The sequence below is a fragment of the Danio rerio genome, chromosome 7 (genome assembly GCF_052040795.2).
Source record: "Danio rerio strain M-AB ecotype USA chromosome 7, GRCz13ab, whole genome shotgun sequence".
NCBI lineage: Eukaryota > Metazoa > Chordata > Actinopteri > Cypriniformes > Danionidae > Danio > Danio rerio.
The window spans coordinates 21,230,637-21,248,660 of NC_141027.1; the positions used below are offsets into that span (position 1 = coordinate 21,230,637).

Sequence of the window (18,024 nt, forward strand, 5' to 3'; positions counted from 1 at the left end):
GCAGTGAGGGGTATGGAAAGAGTTTGTGTGAGGTGTGTTAAGCGTTCATCTTCCCACAGAGTAATAGGCTGATGAACACACCTCACACAAACTCCATACCCCTCACTGCTTACCATCAAGATGTAGCATGCACTGCACTTTAACCATATCCTTACTTAAAACAATTTTACTCACAATCATTTTCCACCAACAGTCAAACTATGTGTACACCTTTTGCCTGTATTCTTGTCTATCTGTGCGAGCATAATGTGTTTTTAAAACATATTTTTTGCCTTTTACATATTTATTGTCTTATACATATTACTGTCAACATTGCTAATATTGTTTTGTTTTTTGGAGTATGTTGATGTATTTTGCTCTGTCTGGAGCCAGCACTTAAGCTTTTCACTCATAATAATACATGTGCTGAAGAAAGAAAATCATAAAGGTTAAAAACCATTTGAGGGAGATTGTGAGGTCAATTTAATTTTTGTGTGAATTATCTTTTTAAATAATTTGCCATTTATAAAAATGCATGTCCATAAATCTTGTGTCAGTTCTGTTACCATACCATATTATACTTTAGCTTTAAACTGATGGTGTGATTTCCCACAATTATGTAAGATACAGGAAATGATGTCTCTACCTCTCTGATAAGATCTGAAGCATTGAAGGGTATACAGTATGTATTATGTATATAAAAAAAAATTGGATCTGAAAAGTACTTGCACTAAATTATTTCCTAAAATTTCAACACTGTTGGCACATTATATGTAGAACACAGAATTCATCACTGATCACTGTGTGTTTTTAAAAAGTGGTTTAAAGGGCGCCTATAGATAAAATGATCTATTGGAAGCTGTTTGGACACAGTTATATTGAGGTGATATAAAGACAAGCAGTCTCTTCTTTTAAATTTCTTGATGTTAAAATAGGATCCAAATCCTTCCTATTTTTTAGGCCCACCGAACTGATTGACAGCCACATATTAACATGTCTACATAGTAATGCGTATAATCATGTCAACAAGACAGGAGATGTGCAAAGCAACTGGGATTAAAAGATCTGTTCGGCTCTCTGTGATCATCAGTCATCTTCAAATGTAATCAAGAATGAGTTTTACAAGTTTAAAACATTTTTAAAACAGTGCTTATTTGTAATGAATTACAGCGGTTTTACTGTCTTTATTACCATAGCCACCTGTCAGTGCAATTGTAAAAGTAGATGCTTCAATCCCAGTTTGTGGACGTTAAATCAAGTTTATTTTGTACATCAATAGACACCCATACAGCAGTAGATATTAATGTGTATCCTGTCACATTTGCTGTGCAAAAACAGTGCAAAGTTAAACGCCCATGCTGTGTGTATGTGTGTGCGTGAACTTTGTAACGGCATTGTGTGTGACTCATCGTTGCAGATGATTTTGAATTAACTCCACAACAAAAACAATAAATAATCATTGGGAAAGTTAATACTGTAGTATTTTTTTTAGAAACATTACGTTAGATCTGCTTTCTTCATGTTTGTCACTGTACTATTTATCTGACGCTGCTGGAGATTGAGGCACACTCTGATTGGCATGTGGGAATGGTGGGCGGGTAGAACTAATATTGAAGGATTAGGCAACAAAAACAGCTACAAAATTACAAACCTCTGAAAGCTATTCAATTCACCTTTATTTGTAAAGCACTTTTACAATGTAAATTGTGTCAAAGCAGCTTCACGTAGAAGATCATAGTATATTGAAACAGTGTTAGTCCAGTTTTCAGTGTTGAAGTTCAGTTCAGTTTAGCTCAGTTCAGTGTGGTTTAATAATCACTACTGAGAGTCTAAACACTGAAGAGCAAATCCATCGATGCGCAGCTCTACAGATCCTGAACTATGCAAGCCAGTGGCGACAGCGGCGAGGAAAAAAACTTCAAGTGGCGTAAGATTAAAAAACTTGAGAGAAACCAGGCTCAGTTGGGCACAACCATTTCTCCTATGGCCAAACGTCTTGTGCAGAACTTTAGTCTAGGCACCGGAGGCTGGAGATTGCTGGACCTGAGGGAAGACTCGTCTGTCCCTGAAGCATCACAGGAATCAGTCTCATGCTCTCCACTTCTTCATGACCACTACAGCAGCTGCTCAGGATACGGCCTAGTCCAGGATTATGAAAACCTTGGGATCATCTCATCGCGGGTCTTGGATCAAATCAGTGGCACTGCATAGTCTGAGGGCCTCAGGATGAGAATCCCAAGGTGGAAAAAGAGAATAAAGAGAATATATAGCGTAGCTGCTGTTCATAGTGTATATAAAAGAGATGCAAAAACCTGTGTGGAGCACATTCAAGTATCATACCGCTAAGCGATGCACTCAATGTATGCTTTGCTAAAAAGGTAGGTCTTTAATCTAGTTTAAAACTGCGAGAGTGTGTCTGAAAGCTGTAATATATAATCTGATGGGTCTTTTGAGATGACTCTTGAAAATCTTGAAAAAGAGGTTAAATAGGTGCCCATCGTTTCATTACATGGCATTTATGCTAATACAGAGTTTTTGGTTGAAACATTTAAAGCGGTAAACTACTAATGTTGGTTTGACTAAGCTACTGTCAAACCAACCTAACATAGTTGATAAAGAATTCTATAGAGGTATTCTTTCTGTTAAAAAGTAATAAGACTCTAGAAAGAATTTCTTGTAGTTAACAGTTTTTTTTCTTCTTCAAATATATAACCACCCATGTGTGTCTTCATATTAAAACCCTAGCTGGGATTTTCCCAATATATATTTTATATCCCTATAAAAAAACTTTGTTGTTCCATTCCTGTAAGAAGATACACCGCAGCTCGATCCTGTCACCGACGTGAGTGGCATTTCTGTGGGTATTTCTATCCGGATGGCGCCATTTACCATTCTTTGCGGTGGCACCCTTGATGTCACACCTCCTTGTTAGACGCACACACACCCTCATATGCAGCTCTTTTAAAACAGGAAGTCGGAGCACCGCATTTCACACAGTCTGATGTAGAGCACATGGCAACATTTATCTGAAACCTTCATTTCTGTCTAATTAACAAAAATGAGATTTACAACCGGCTTAATTTAAACCACCATTACACGTGCTACACACATGTGCGTTTATCAGCCGCCACGTGTGTATGTGTGCATTTGTGTGCTGCAGAGCGGAAGACGGACATAAATTCTCACCAGTGTCATTGCAGTTACTTTAATTAAAGCTCACTGTTGAGTTTGAGTGTGTGCGTTTATGTGACTTCGGGGTCACCATTACACTTCTTGGGCTTTTATTGCTGCTCTTGTTGTGTATCTTTTATTTTCAAGGGGCTCCACTGGTGGTCCTGGCTTCAGTTGTTGCCTAGATGAGATCAGACAAACTAGCAGCTTTACATTATTAGCAGCTTCAAATTAACATAATAAGCATCAAGTCTTTTGTATGTATTTATATGACAAAATGAGGTTGCAGCAGATTAAGAAAGTTTGTATAGATGAGTAGTTTGTTTTTTGTTTATATCCACGTGTTAAGTGTGACGTCACACAAAGCGGCTTTCAAGTCCAAACGCTTCATCAAACTGTATGGGGAGTCTCAACTAATGGTATCATTAAACCTCTATAAAGTGATGGAATGCTTTCAAAAATCATGATCACTCTCTCTCTCTCTCTCTCTCTCTCTCTCTCTCTCTCTCTCTCTCTCTCTCTCTCTCTCTCTCTATATATATATATATATATATATATATATATATATATATATATATATATATATATATATATATATATAAATAAAAGCATGCCTAATAACCGATGTCCAGAAAGTGATTGATTTTTTTTTTAATTTTTATAAATTGTTACAATTTCTGTGTCTGTGATGCAGCAAGAAAATTTACTTGAACGTGTGATATGACCAAAAAGTGGTCATAAACGAATATTTTCTCGATTCAAATGAGTAACGGCTTGGACCCGGAAACAGTATTCGATAAGTTACGACTTATGCATATACAATCCAATATAATAAGAATAAACTTAACATATGCAGTGTATACAAGGATATTTACTTCCATAGTCGCTCTTTAATATTTAAATATGTTTTTTGTAGGGCTATGAAATGAGTCAATTAAAATTTGATTTAAATTTTGACCTACAACGATTATGGAAAACAATGAGATAAAACAATTATTGCATCATATTCCAGGATGGGGTGGTTGAGTGAGCGAGCGACGCATTTGAAGAGGGGGTGGGGGGAGAGGGTGAGTTGAACGGTGGTGTGAGTAGGGGGGTGGGTGAGTTGAACTGTGGGGGTTATTTGCATGGGATGTACCTGAAGAGCTGGGAGGAATACGGTGGAGAGGGGTGTGTGTGACTTATTTAAGGACCGGGCGGGAGACTCACGATTTCCAGGAGATTATCATTCATTTGCGGGCATCCGGGAGTCTCTATGCATTTGTGGGATACTCCGGCAAATTCTGGGACACTTGGAATGTCTGCACACTTATAGCAGTGCGATATTGCTTATGTATCAGATTTATTCAAATTATAAAGAACTTTAGCCTCAGAAACGGAACAGACCACTGAATATTTAGCTAAAGGTGCACGCTTAAATGGTCAAATACATGTAAAAATGTCAACATGGTGCATGGTGATTATTAATAAACCATTGATTATGTCATAAATGAGTTTATAACGAAAATTTAGGTATATGTAACAGTAAATCAAAACCATGTGGCTCTTAAAGTGACAGTGGCCTAAATTCCTGTCACTACCTGTGCTTATCATTATGAATCAAATGGACAAAATTACTCGATGAAGGACTTTTCCAGCTTTACATAAAGCAATCGAAATCCGCAACCATATAACAATGCAGCCCAAGACATCAGCAGGGCTGAGCCTGGTCAGGGAGACCATATGGAGAAAAACTAGCTTGCTGTTGGAAGTGTTAGTGAGGCCAGCAGAGGTGCTCAGCCTGCAGTCTGTGTGAGTCCTATTGCCCCAGTAGAGTGAAAGAGACACTATTCTGTCAGTGAGCACCATCTTTCGAATGAGATGTTAAACCGAGTACATGACTCTCTGTGGTCATTAAAAAACCCAGGGCACTCCTCGTAAAGAGTAGGGGTGTAACCCATCATGGCCTCTTAATCTTCCCCATCCACCGAATTGGCTCTATTACTGTCTTTCCACTCCGCTAATAGCTAGTGTGATGTGGTGAACACACTGGTGCTGTTGTCCTGTGGCTGCTGTCACATCATTCAAGTGGATGCTGCACACTGGTGTTGGTATGAAGGGACCCCACGCCCCCACCTCATGATTGTAAAGAGCTTTGTGTGTATGGCCATACACAATAAATGTGCTATATAAATACACATTACACTACATTACATCACAAAAGTTTTGGTCATATGGCCCAGTCATAATCATTTAAAATAATCGTGATTATGATTTTTTCCCCAAAATTGAGCAGACCTAATATTTTGTACTTTGGTCTAATAATATTTTGATATAGATGGAGGTATCAATTAGTTTACACAAAGCTTTAAATCATAACACATATCCATATATGTATTTAAAGGTGTTTTTCTTTTATTTTCATTTATCATTTACTGCCTTAGCAAACAATACCTCCTTCTTGTTCCCCAAGATCAATATCATATGAATTATGAGTGACATCAGGGCATGTAGATATTGATTTCCTGTATAAAATAAATGATCTGCTGCAGATACGTATTAACCTACTCCATGCCTACATGTATGCATTAATGTACATATTTCCCAAAAGCATTTAAAAGCGCTAACTAATTAACTTTATTACCTAATATGCAAACAAAAACCGGGTATTTAATTAAAAAAAATCCATTTGTCTTCAGAATCTGAGCATGTTTCTTTGTGTGTGTGTGTGTGAATTCTATATGTAGTTCTCTTGAAGCTTGTCGGGCCTCATTATGGCGAGAGGAAAAAGCAATAACTGACATGAGCTCTAATCTCCCATAAGACCTTATCGGCCATATAGCAGCACACAATCTGTGGCCTTTAAAAATACTCACCTCTATAAAATGAAGGGATGAGGAGTTTGACTGACTGGGGGGAGCGATAGAGAGAGAGAGAGAGATTCTGCATTATAGGATGAACATCCAGGAAAGGAGGGAAAGAGAGATGGAGTGATAGAGTGAGACGGGAAAAGAGAGGAGAGGCGTGTGTGTGCTGACAGCTCCCGCAGTCTCTGTGGGCCCAGTGTCTCATCCCTGACATTTGGAACAATATTGCGCTAGTATGAGTCTACAACACACATCTCTTTCTGTCCTGAGGGTGTGTGTAAGGAGAGATTTTTTTTTTCTCTCTCTCTCTGTAAGCTATGGTTTGTTCTTATGTGGAGGAAAAATGATATAAGGCTGTTTTTGTGCATTTGAGCAGGTATAATGTCACGCTTTTTCCCTTTCTAGGTAAATTCTGTTCTGCCGTGTGCCGTTTTATTGAGTGTTCTGTCCATATGGATACAATATATGATGTGAAAATCACATGGAAGGAGAGAAGCAGTTACACACACACATACACACACGTGTGTCTTTGTACTCGCACAGTATTATATGGGATATTTGATTGCTTTTGCAGCTAAACACACTGAAGCATTACTGTAAAATAAAAGTGTTTGGGCGTAATTATTACAGTAATTATTTAAGCGTTCATTTCACCAGGTTTATGCTGAAAGATGATGTTAAAGGGGCCATTAATTGAGAAATAAAAATTACATTGATCTTTTGACGCCGTATTATAAAGACATTCTGTAAATTTCAGAACTCAAAGCTTCCTCGTGAAACTCTAAAACAGACTTAAATCCAAGCTGCCAGAACGGCTTTTAATTTTTTTTTTTGTCTCAGCATGATGTAATGGTGTAGTGGGAAGTGTGTAATGTTAGAGAGATGCAAACAAAGGATTTCTTGTGCAAAAAAGTGACATGCCTCTTAGGATTATTAGATTGTAAAAGATAGTGTTTGCATTGCGTTCCTTATGATCCTTACACTGCATAATAACTAGATGTTGCGTTGTTACACTACATGGCATTGTGTCCCACTGCAATAAATAAAAGCATACTACTCTAGATATGATAAAGTGACTAATGCAAATTCATTTCTCCTTCATCTCAGTAGTTGGCATGGGACGATAACCGTTTTTAAGGTATACCATGGTTTGAAAATGTCAAGGTTTTAAAACTGCCTACGTTTTCTGCTATACTGTTTCTATGGTATAGATAAGATTTTTTATTTAGTTTTTCTTTTTAGTTTTCCAAGATAACCGTATCTCCAGCAGAAAAAAACATTCAAAGATGTCATTTTAAATTTTAGAGAAATCTGTGTTTTTAAAAGGAATAAAGAAGTCAGTAATTCATTTGAATTATTCGGGACATGTTTACTGCTCCAAAGTATTTCAAATATTTCTCAAAGTAAAATATATTGTGTTCAAAAGGGGAAAAAGTTTTTGTTTTTTAACCAGACATTTAAAAATAATTTAGAGCTGTAACCACAATACCGTAAAAACCATGAAACCTTGATATTTTTATCCAAGGTTATTACACCGTCACGGCCCATGCCGAAAAAATATCACAATCTCGATTCGACCCCCAACACAATCTTAATTCAGCATCTCTACGATTCAGCCAATTATTTTTTCAAGTTCAGGAGAAGAATAAAGGTGATCTCAAGGGTTTACATTGTTTTATATACATTGCTCAGCAACATGGACACCTCCAAATGGTGTTAAAAGTGTCACAGTGTATTTCTAAAGTGTAATTGACCCAAAAATTACATTTCTGTCCTAATGTAATTATGTATTCATGGTAATTCACACTGTTTGTTCACTACTAAAAGGATGCATGCGCTCGAATGATGTATGCTTTAGTGAACAGAGCCTGCATAGGCTGTGAAAAACAGGTAATAAAATTGTAAAATGGTGTTTAGTTTGTTGCACAGAGTGATCGTTTGGGATCAGAGCTGGAATTCTGATTTGCAAGTATGTTTTTTTTTTTTTTCCCTCAAAGTGACGACAGCCATGAGCTGCCCTCAGCAGTGAATGTGAAACCAAAAGTGCGCACATAATTTACATTATCATATCACATTGTAAAGTTATAATTATTAATTATTAATTAACAATCATTTGCCGTTTTTTTTTTTAATATATAAATGTTTTCCAGTGTCACTGTAACTACTCAAACCTATATAATGTTGAATATAATGCAGGAGGGATTGTGAGATTGACAAATGTCTCATTTTACCAGTAAAAAAATGGCCTAATAATGTTGTCAATGATAAATGGCAAGCATATATCTTAAATATAATAATTCAACTTTAGAATTATAAATAATCTGATATCATCACTTTACTGTGCATTAATGACTAGGACCAATGTATAGTCTATTCAAATCCACCCTTCTAAGTCTGTACAAAAATTAGCATTTTAACCACACAGGCCTTATATTAATGTTGTTTTTACCATAAGTTTTGCGAATTACCAATAATAAAACCTTCACATATTAAACTTTATTTTACATCTATAGAATTGTGAGAAAATCGTGATCTTGATTTTAAACAAAATAAAAATTTATTTCCATTTTATCCAGAATCGTGCAGCCATAGTCAGTAGTGTACAGAACTTGGAGAACAGAAATATTGTGTTGGTTTGCTCTCAGGGTTTTGTATAAATCTAATTGTACAATTACATTGTATGAATGTGATCTAAAATTTCTATAATATTTTTTTTAGTTGTCATCCGTTCACTGTGTAACATTCGGGGCCCTATCATACACCTCTTTTTCTTTTTAGTCTGACACATTTGTCCAACGTCCAGCACCATGTTGTTGAAATACCAACTGCATTTGCACCTATTTGTGAACCCATGGGCGTGCTGGTTTGAAAATGAAGTGTGTTCAAGTACATTTATGGTCCCTTGCTATTTTGAGGCAGCTAAAACACACTGCCACAAATCAGCTAAAATCTTGTCATAAGTCATTTAGAGCATATATAAAGTAAATTAAGTCAGAATTATAGCCCTTCTTCGAATGTTTTTCTTCTTCTTTTTTTTCTTCTTTTTTAAATATTTGCCAAATTATGTTTAACAGAGCAAGAAACTTTTTTTCACAGTATTTCTGATAGTATTGTTTATTGGTTTTATTTTGACTACAATAAAAGCAGTTTTTAATAAAAAATCTCAATATTATTAGCCCCTTAAGCAATATATTTTTTTTTCTAATGTCTACAGAACAAACCATCACTATTTAATGTTTTACCTACCCAACTTGCCTAGTTAACCTATCATGGCAAAGATAAATGAAATCAGTTATTAGAAATTAGTCATTAAAATGATTACGTTTAGAAATGTGTTGAAAAACATCTTTCCATTGAACAGAAATTGTGACTTCAACTGTATATATAAAGGAATAATCATGTAATCTGGCTTGTCCTATAGATGGTCTGCTGATGGTCTGCCAGTCCGTTTCTTCTCTAAAGAAATGTTCTGTCTTTGAACTTACACATTTTGCCATGTAAAAAGCAAATTGACATTCATGGCATTATCACATCTATTGCACGTTACACCAAAAACACACCCATGAATCATTTAAGAGAATATGTACAACCCTTTAAGACCATGTGCCGGGTGGTCTGACCATTTATTCCATCTTTAAACTACCAAAAGTGAATCTGAACACACCCTGAGGACACTTGCATCATGCAATTTAGACCATGCACTTGAAATAGGAGAGAGTAGATACATTTGACTTCTTTTATATTTTCTGATCAATTCTGAAAAACACTGTTTGTGTATTTCTCTCATTTGACTGCAGATTCATTTTAAACAAGACACAGGGTTTTCAGAGACACTGAATGTAAAAGTCTGACTCAATGCTGATTCAGTTGGTTCTGATTGTAATGTTACAGCACAGACTTTACTGTTCAGGGAATTATATTGTATTGTATTATATTATATTATATTATATTATATTATATTATATTATATTATATTATATTATTATTATGTGCAGAGGTTTTTTGTTTTATTTTAAAATGACCTCATCAATGATCATTTTTCAACATCGTTCACACCAGATTCATCTGTTACTTTTATATGCAAAACTGTGACTTTCTCAGAAGTAAACATTTACTTTGAAATCTTTAATGTGGCACCATCAAGACAAGAGAGGACCAAAGTAAGGATTATGCTTCTCAATTTAAGTATTTTTTTTTATTTTAAATCTGTTCTGACTTGTCACAATGTCAGACAAATTCGTAAGCAAATGGGTGTTTATTTAAAATGAAAGTATAAATCCAGATGATTCTTACATCCTGCATCCTTACTGAACCTTTTACATGTGTCTCCTACCGGGTTAAACACAAACTGTTTGTGAGCATTAAAGAAGCACCACACAAATAGATAATAAAGCATCAGAAATAATCTTACCATACATGAGAAATATAAGCTTGGAATTGTTCATATAGTTATCACATTAACAACAAAAATAATATACACACCCCCAGTTACACGCCAGGCTCTAATTGTATTTTTTCAACAAAACAATTATCATTTATACCAAAGAGCCAACAACTCCCCCTCCTTTATTTCACAACATATGATCATGATTAAACTTCAGTGGTCAAAATCCAACCAAGTGCCCAACCAAAATCTACCCCATAAACCTATAATATATACTTCTATTGAGAGTATAATTCTGCTTCTAAAAGTAAACAAAGTTTAGAAGTGAGACGGAATAGGGTGTTAGTTTTGGTTTTCACTTGTAGCATTTTTGAGTTAAATTGTGACCTGGAGAAAAAAAAATAATCAAAACTGCATTTTTGTAATATTAGTATTACTGAATAATGTTCAATTTTTTTTTTTATTTATATACATTTCCTTCCCTGTGTCACACTTGAAATGGATTCATAATAGTTTTGGAACTGTTATTGATATTAGTGGTACAGAAATCGTATATTAGTGTACAGCATATAATAAGATGTCTCCATGCATAATGATGAATAGTCTGTTTAATAAAAGTGTGCTTTAAAATATAGTTTGTGATGCTTAATTTGGGGGTGAATATCACCTAATGTATATTCTATACAATTTGAAAACTGGACTGACAGAGTTTCACTTTACTAGAACTTATATGTTCAGCTGCTTTGACACAATCTACATCGTAAAAGCGCTATTTAAATTAACAATAATTTATTTAAACGTTTTATGCAAAAACAGTGCTAATCTCAGGTAAATTGATCTATTTTCTATTGATTTGTTTGTTTTAAGATATGGAATGGGCAACAAGTCAAAGATAGTAAATTTGCAGTTATTTGTTTAAATTATGTGTGTAGATTGTGAAAAGAATAGACAAACTGGTGTAGTGGAAACAGAAAGAGATTTTCTTCTCTTTGTTCTCAGTGGATTTTGTCCACCAGACCCAACACATAAAGCTGTGTAGCGTTAACGGACCATGTGTCTGTGGGAGTGTAATGCGTTATTTTAAGAATGTATGAGACATTTTGTGCAAAAGTGATCCGCTGTGTTGTTTTTGTAATTGCTATATTCAGGATTTGGCTCTTTGTGTTTGCTTGAGTGAGTATGTGGGTTTGTGGTTGGAGACAATTGTGCTTTAAAAATGTGTCCATGCTGGTGATATCATGAAGTATTTCATATAAGCTTAATATTGTTGGTAAATTGGGCATTTTAAATTTGATACCAAACACTCTAAAAAGTGCTGGGTTAAATCAACCCAACTTTGGATTTAAACAATCAAGCCTTGTTTAGAGTGAAGTAAACATAACTTTAGTTTAAACTTACATACTTTTGTAGTTGTATATTTTCATAATTTTGTATTTCTTTTAGGTTTTAGCATTTATGTATTTAATAATTAATTTACTAATTTAAGTAAAATAAAAAGTTTTCTTTAAGTGTGTCTACAAGTTCTTTAATATTATTTTAACCGTAAAATTGACAGTATTACTTGCAATTATGGTTGCCAGTCATCTTGAAAAAAATAGCAAGTGCACTTTACACTAGAAATTACAATTGTGCTGTAGTTGTATTATTAATAAACATTGCGCTTGCAAATTTGACAGTATTATTATTATTATTATTACTGGCAAAATTAGCAAACACTGTAAATTAACAATTGCAATTACACTGTAATTTTAAAACACGATTGTAGTTATTAATTTACTGTGCACTGGGAAATTTTACAGTATTAATGGCAACCAAAATTGCTAGTAATACTGTAAATTTTACAGCAATTTTTTTACGGTATTATTTTTTAAAGTTTTATAAATCAGAGACCCTAAAACTGAGGTTGCTAGTGGGGTTTATGATCATGCCCTGGAAAATAAGCAATATACTGTATGTAATCTGCATTTTACATTATGACTTCTGATTACTATATCACTATAATAACCTTGCTAAATATGTAAATGATCCTACACAAAAATATATAAAAAACACAACTTTTTGTAGCAAAACATTGTTTTATGTTCAATCCACTTAATTGTTTTATGTTAATTAGATAATTGAGATATGTTAATAAGATGTTTAATTTGTCATTTTTAATAAGATAATAAAATTAATTAGATTGTTGTTTTATGTTAATAAGATAATTGTTTTAAATTCAATCCAGTCAGTTGTAGCTGAATGAATAGTGTAAAAATAATTTTTTACAGTATATGTTCTGTGAAAAAAATTAAAAAATCTATTGAAATCTGCAATCACACACACACACACACACACACATAAAAAAAAAAAACAACTTAAATACTGCTTTAAATAAAAGCAATGTGCAGTTCTTATGGATATGTTTTGATTTCTGGGATAGAACATGTTCTTCAATCAGCCTAAAACACACAAATGTAAAGTCTCCATTATAGAAAGCCTCTGTTCATGCTGTAGTTCTAAGCAAAATGCTGTTAGTGTCTGACCAGTTTATCCAAATATAGCTTCATCAAGCTGTAAAAAGTGCAATTTCCAAATGTCACTTTCTACGTTTCAGGCTGAAATAATTAAGGAGTCTTGTCAAATCTAATTCCGGGCCCTAAATTGAATGCATTTGTAACGGGTTTAATTATGCAGATATGTACCTGGAAACGCTGTTCTTCTCGTTTCAGCACAGTGTGGAAGGAGAGAGCGAGTCGGTTTGTTCAGTTAGCTGAGTGTACTCAACTAATTACAGCTGTGAGCGTCACGGCACTAGAGTGCTAATATTATTCCACGCGACTCGGTGAGTGTGTGTGTGTATCTGTGTGTAGACATTAATTCATACCGACCCACTAAATGAGTCTGTTTAATTAACAGAATATGGAAGTACATGTTCACCAAAACGCAAAAGCCATCCATCACATACTAATGCGCACCGAAAACACACTTTCTTTCTTCAGCAATATGGTTTCCATTAGGGTTGACTCTCAGAGCTGAACACTACAGTATGTGTGTTTGTATTTTTGTGCATGTGCCCTCCAGCCAGTGCGGTGTGTGTGTGTGTGTGTGTGGACGTGCGCATCCTACTCTGCGTGCTTTTGCTTCATAAAAACTCCACTCAACTTTCTCATTCTCCGGAATGAAAAGCAGCTGCACGGACTTTCACTCATACACTCGCATCCAAGCAAATTAGCACTCGCCAAGCACCAAATGTGAATAAAAATCAGCGTTGATGAGTATATCAGGCAGCGTTGGCCAGCTGGATGGTAACAATGCCTGAGAATACGATATGGTTTGGTGAGATCGATCAGATTGCAAAAAACTGTGTTTTAATTATATTAATATGCAATATACAGTATGTTTTGACATGAGCAGCTCGCGATAATAATATTTTCAGTTGCTCTGTTCAAGATGATCACTGCAGGTGCCATGATGAGCTGCTTGTAATGTTAATGTAATATATATATATATATATATATATATATATATATATATATATATATATATATATATATATATATATATATATATATATATATATATATATATATATAGTGCAGAGGCAAAAGCCACTAAACGCCACTTCCGCCAAAAATGAGATAATGACATTAAGTGAATGCTTTAGGCACGTACTACACCATTAACAAAGATATTTCCCTCAATATTCCTTTTGATTTTAAAATACTGAGTTTGATGAGCTGGGTGAACCTGTCGGACTGTCAGTGAATAGTAAATGAAAATATCCCTTACCTCAAAACTTGAAAACATGTGCAGTAGGAAGTGTAAAATGCATTCATGATGTGTTTTTGCGCTGCTGCGGTTCTTTGAGTCTGATTTACTATACATTAAATGGCAACTTCATTTTACGAAAGACAGATGCTGTTCTTTCATCACGTGGATGCTATGAGGATAAACACGGGACCAAGACCTTAAGTGTTTTGTGAATGAATGAATGACAGCTTCTAAAAGTGTCTAAGAGGCATTGCCTTTTTGCCCAGTAGCCTACCTTGTGTTTTATTTGCTAATTTTAGCTATTTTTAAAAAGGTAAATATAATGTATAAAACTATACATTATTTGTATTATTTCATAATACCTATAGATCTCATAAGCTTTTTATATTAATGGACAATGCACAGGTATTGATGTTTCTTAATGTTTTTGCACTACATTTTTTTTATCTACCAAGTTTAGCGTAAAATGTTTGCATTGTTTACATTGCTCTACTTGCATTACATTTAAATCCCAAATATCAGACATGACAACAGATTAGCATTTAATTTATTAATTATTTTAATTAGTTAAACTAATTTAATTAGTTTTAATGTTATTGAATAAAGCACTTACTTTACAGATTTCATTCATTCATTTTTCTTCTGCTTTTTCCCTGGTTTATCACAGTGGAATGAACCGCCACTTACTTGACAGATTTATATATTTTTAATTTCAGGTGGTTTGTGTAATGTGTTTTATGTTTGGTAAAATAATTTCTTATGGCATCTTCATTTTCAACTAATTCAACTAATAATTATTATTATTGTTATTATGAAATACTTTAGTGAAGAAAAATGGTACTGTTTCATTGATCCCCCCCCCCCAATTTAGTTTAATAATAATATTAATATAATAATAATAATAATAATAATAATAATAATAATAATAATAATTCATTTCATTCATTTTCTTGTTGGAAAAATAATAATGATAATGATAATAATAATAAATTAAACAACAAATTAAAAGTAATATTATTCTAAATTTGAATGTATGAATGTAAGTTTTTTTTTTTTTGTGTATTTATTGTTTTTGTTTAATTTTATAATGAGATGATTGCTGGTAAAAATAGTGATAATTAATTTTGGTTTTGTTATTGTTATTTTGAAATACATTTGTAAAGTGAAAGTTTTTTTGAGTGAAAGGTTTCTTTATTGCTATTTCCTAATATGATCAAATAATAATGATAATAATAATACTAATAGTAATAATTATAATAATATTTAGTATAATTGCAAATCAGCCTGTTTTTAATATCACGCAATGACCTGCACATTTTCTCAAGTAAGTTCTGGCATTGGCAGTGGTGGCAGAATGTTAATTTTAAACGGTGCACACATCCATTTCATCTGTCTTTCTTCCACACGCAGCTGTGCCTCTGCCAGATGCTGTGTTCTCCACTCATGAAAGAATCCGTTTAAGTGCGGCAGCAACAGTGTGAACGTTTGCTTTTGTTTTTGATGTGTTTTGGGGGTGTTTTTGCAGTGGGCAGTTCTTGTTCTCCCTCTGCTGTCAGAGAGCAGCGCTGCAACAACACTTGTTGCCTCTGCAGCTGATCCCAGGTCAGTTGTTAGTGATTATTTATATATTTCAGTATTGATCCGTCTCTCAGCCTGATGCCTCTCTAATCCAGCACTGATGAATGTGGTGATGCCTGCTGGGGGACACCAGATAAATCAGAGTGTGTGGCGAAGCACGTACAGTACCAAACACACACTGATGTACAGCAGAGAGCTTGTCATAATTATGTTGCGTCAATGACAAAGCCTGTTGGCTGAATCTGTTGCTACAGACACACACACACACACACACACACACACACACACACACACACACACACACACACACACACGTCAAGCAAGCCAAGAGATGCACTCTTTTCACACTTACATCAACAAACATTTTCCTTTGAGGTGCATTTCAATGTTCACGTTATGGTTGTTTATTCCACCAGAACACCAGTAAAGACTTGGATTATTGCAAAACAAGATGGAGATTTCATTTCTTATTTTGGCCAATGTAAACAATTATAAACAACATAAAACAGAAATAGTTTGATGTTCTGATAGCGTTTCCTATGTAGAAGAATCACTTCCTGCCCTTTGTCATGTGAAAACAACCTATTAAATACATTTCAGTAGTTGAGTATATTGTATGTTCAGTATGTGTGTCATTCCATTGTAATTACATAATGAAACCATTTTTTCTAATTTATTTCATGGGGAAATACTGTAGTAATTTGTAATAAACATGGTTTTGAACCACTTAGGAAAGTGTAAAATGTGTACAACTCTTTGTTAATGTTTGTTGTAATAAATAACGTGTAAACTGTGGTGCATCGTGATTGTGTATAGCGTAGAAAACTGAAGCCTATTGAAAATTTGTAGATTAGTTGTGTTGTACCAAAGCAACAATATAATTACTACGAGAGTTTATTTCAAGTAATTATCTACAGTATGCTTCCAAACACTTATTTTCTATAGTATTTTATCATGTAACGTAATAGGTTATACTGTACAGCCTCAATGACTGGCAAATAATATATTTCAGTTCTGTAGAAAACTCGGCCCTCTTCATGATATAAGGATCATGCCCAAAATATGTGGATATTTTCTGTCCATATCTTCCTTGACATATGATATTAATTGCAAAAATATGGACTTTCCTCTGTCTCCCATTAAGTTTTTTTACTTTCTGCCCTCCATCTGAATTTCGCACGTCACCAGAACCATGTGATTGAAAACAACCTATACCTTGTATAAAAAGATTTTTTTTTGTAACGACAGCTTCAAGTCGCCTCTTGTATGGAAAAAGGAGTCGCATGTATTGCTCAGATGTTTTTTATTTTTATTTTTTCATGTCCCTGTACTTCATCCAAGTCTAAAAATCTCGAATGTTCTATGGGTCTTGTCTGTTAACTCAGATTTTTGCTTTTTATTTTCTATTGGACTCTGATTAGGTGATCGTCCATTCTAATGGCCATTCTAGCAGCTTTATTTTCTTAATGCCGTTGACAGTTTCTTTTGCTGTATTTGAGTTTATTTTATTGCTGAAATGGTCGCCTTGGTTTCATCTTCTTCATTTGGTATTGTAGGTATTGAATTGAATCAGCTACAATAATATTTATTTACACTGAGGAGAGGATTGCTTTCTTACTACTGAGAGATTTCAGCTGCTGTCTGGGTTTTCCATGACTTTTCACACCTCCCTTTCTTTATGTGTTCAATAATTTTTTCTTTTTTATCTTTTGATCTGCTGGTTAGAGTTGGACTTGTGATCCAGAGTTTGCTGGTTAAATTCCTGGTACTGGTTGGGATTGTAGGTGGTGTGGGAGTGAATAGACTCTTTTCACATTTCTGGTGTTCTCAGAAGTGGAAGTCATCATAATTGGGTAAAGTTAGAGTGCAGTGAATGGGAGAGTGCTACAAATAATTTTGGTTTTCCTAATTTCTCAAATAGTTAAAGAAAAACTCCATCATTATGTTTTCCTGAGTTAAAAAAAAAAAAGGGGGGGGGGGCATGCAAGACTGAAAACGGCGGCCAGAAATGTATAGTCTTCCCCTGTAGACGCTGTATTAGAAACACCCTGCATAAGCTGTAATTAGTTTTTTTGTAATTTGGTGCAAACATGATATAATACTAAGCATAGCTTTATAAATTCACATACATCAATGTAAATGTGTCCTGTTAATGTGTCTGTTTTGTGAAAAGGGTCCACTGCCAGCCCTTCTGTCCGCCCTTCAGCAAGGCATCAAACCCCCAGTTGTTCCCTGAGTGGCCAATGCTACTGTATATCACAGCAATTCGTAACTCTTTGATTTAGTGGCTAAATCATATATATTTGTTGTTTGCTC

General features: G+C 34.4%; 2 protein-coding genes across 5 annotated transcripts in view; one reads left to right on the forward strand and one right to left on the reverse strand.

Annotated features, from left to right (window-relative positions):
- LOC147843097 (uncharacterized) overlaps positions 1-18,024 on the reverse strand; it is a 552,330-nt gene that overhangs the window by 193,859 nt on the left and 340,447 nt on the right. The window lies entirely within an intron of this gene.
- Positions 1-18,024, forward strand: part of LOC147835961 (uncharacterized) — a 133,365-nt gene that overhangs the window by 46,463 nt on the left and 68,878 nt on the right. The gene's annotated exons all lie outside the window — the stretch shown is intronic.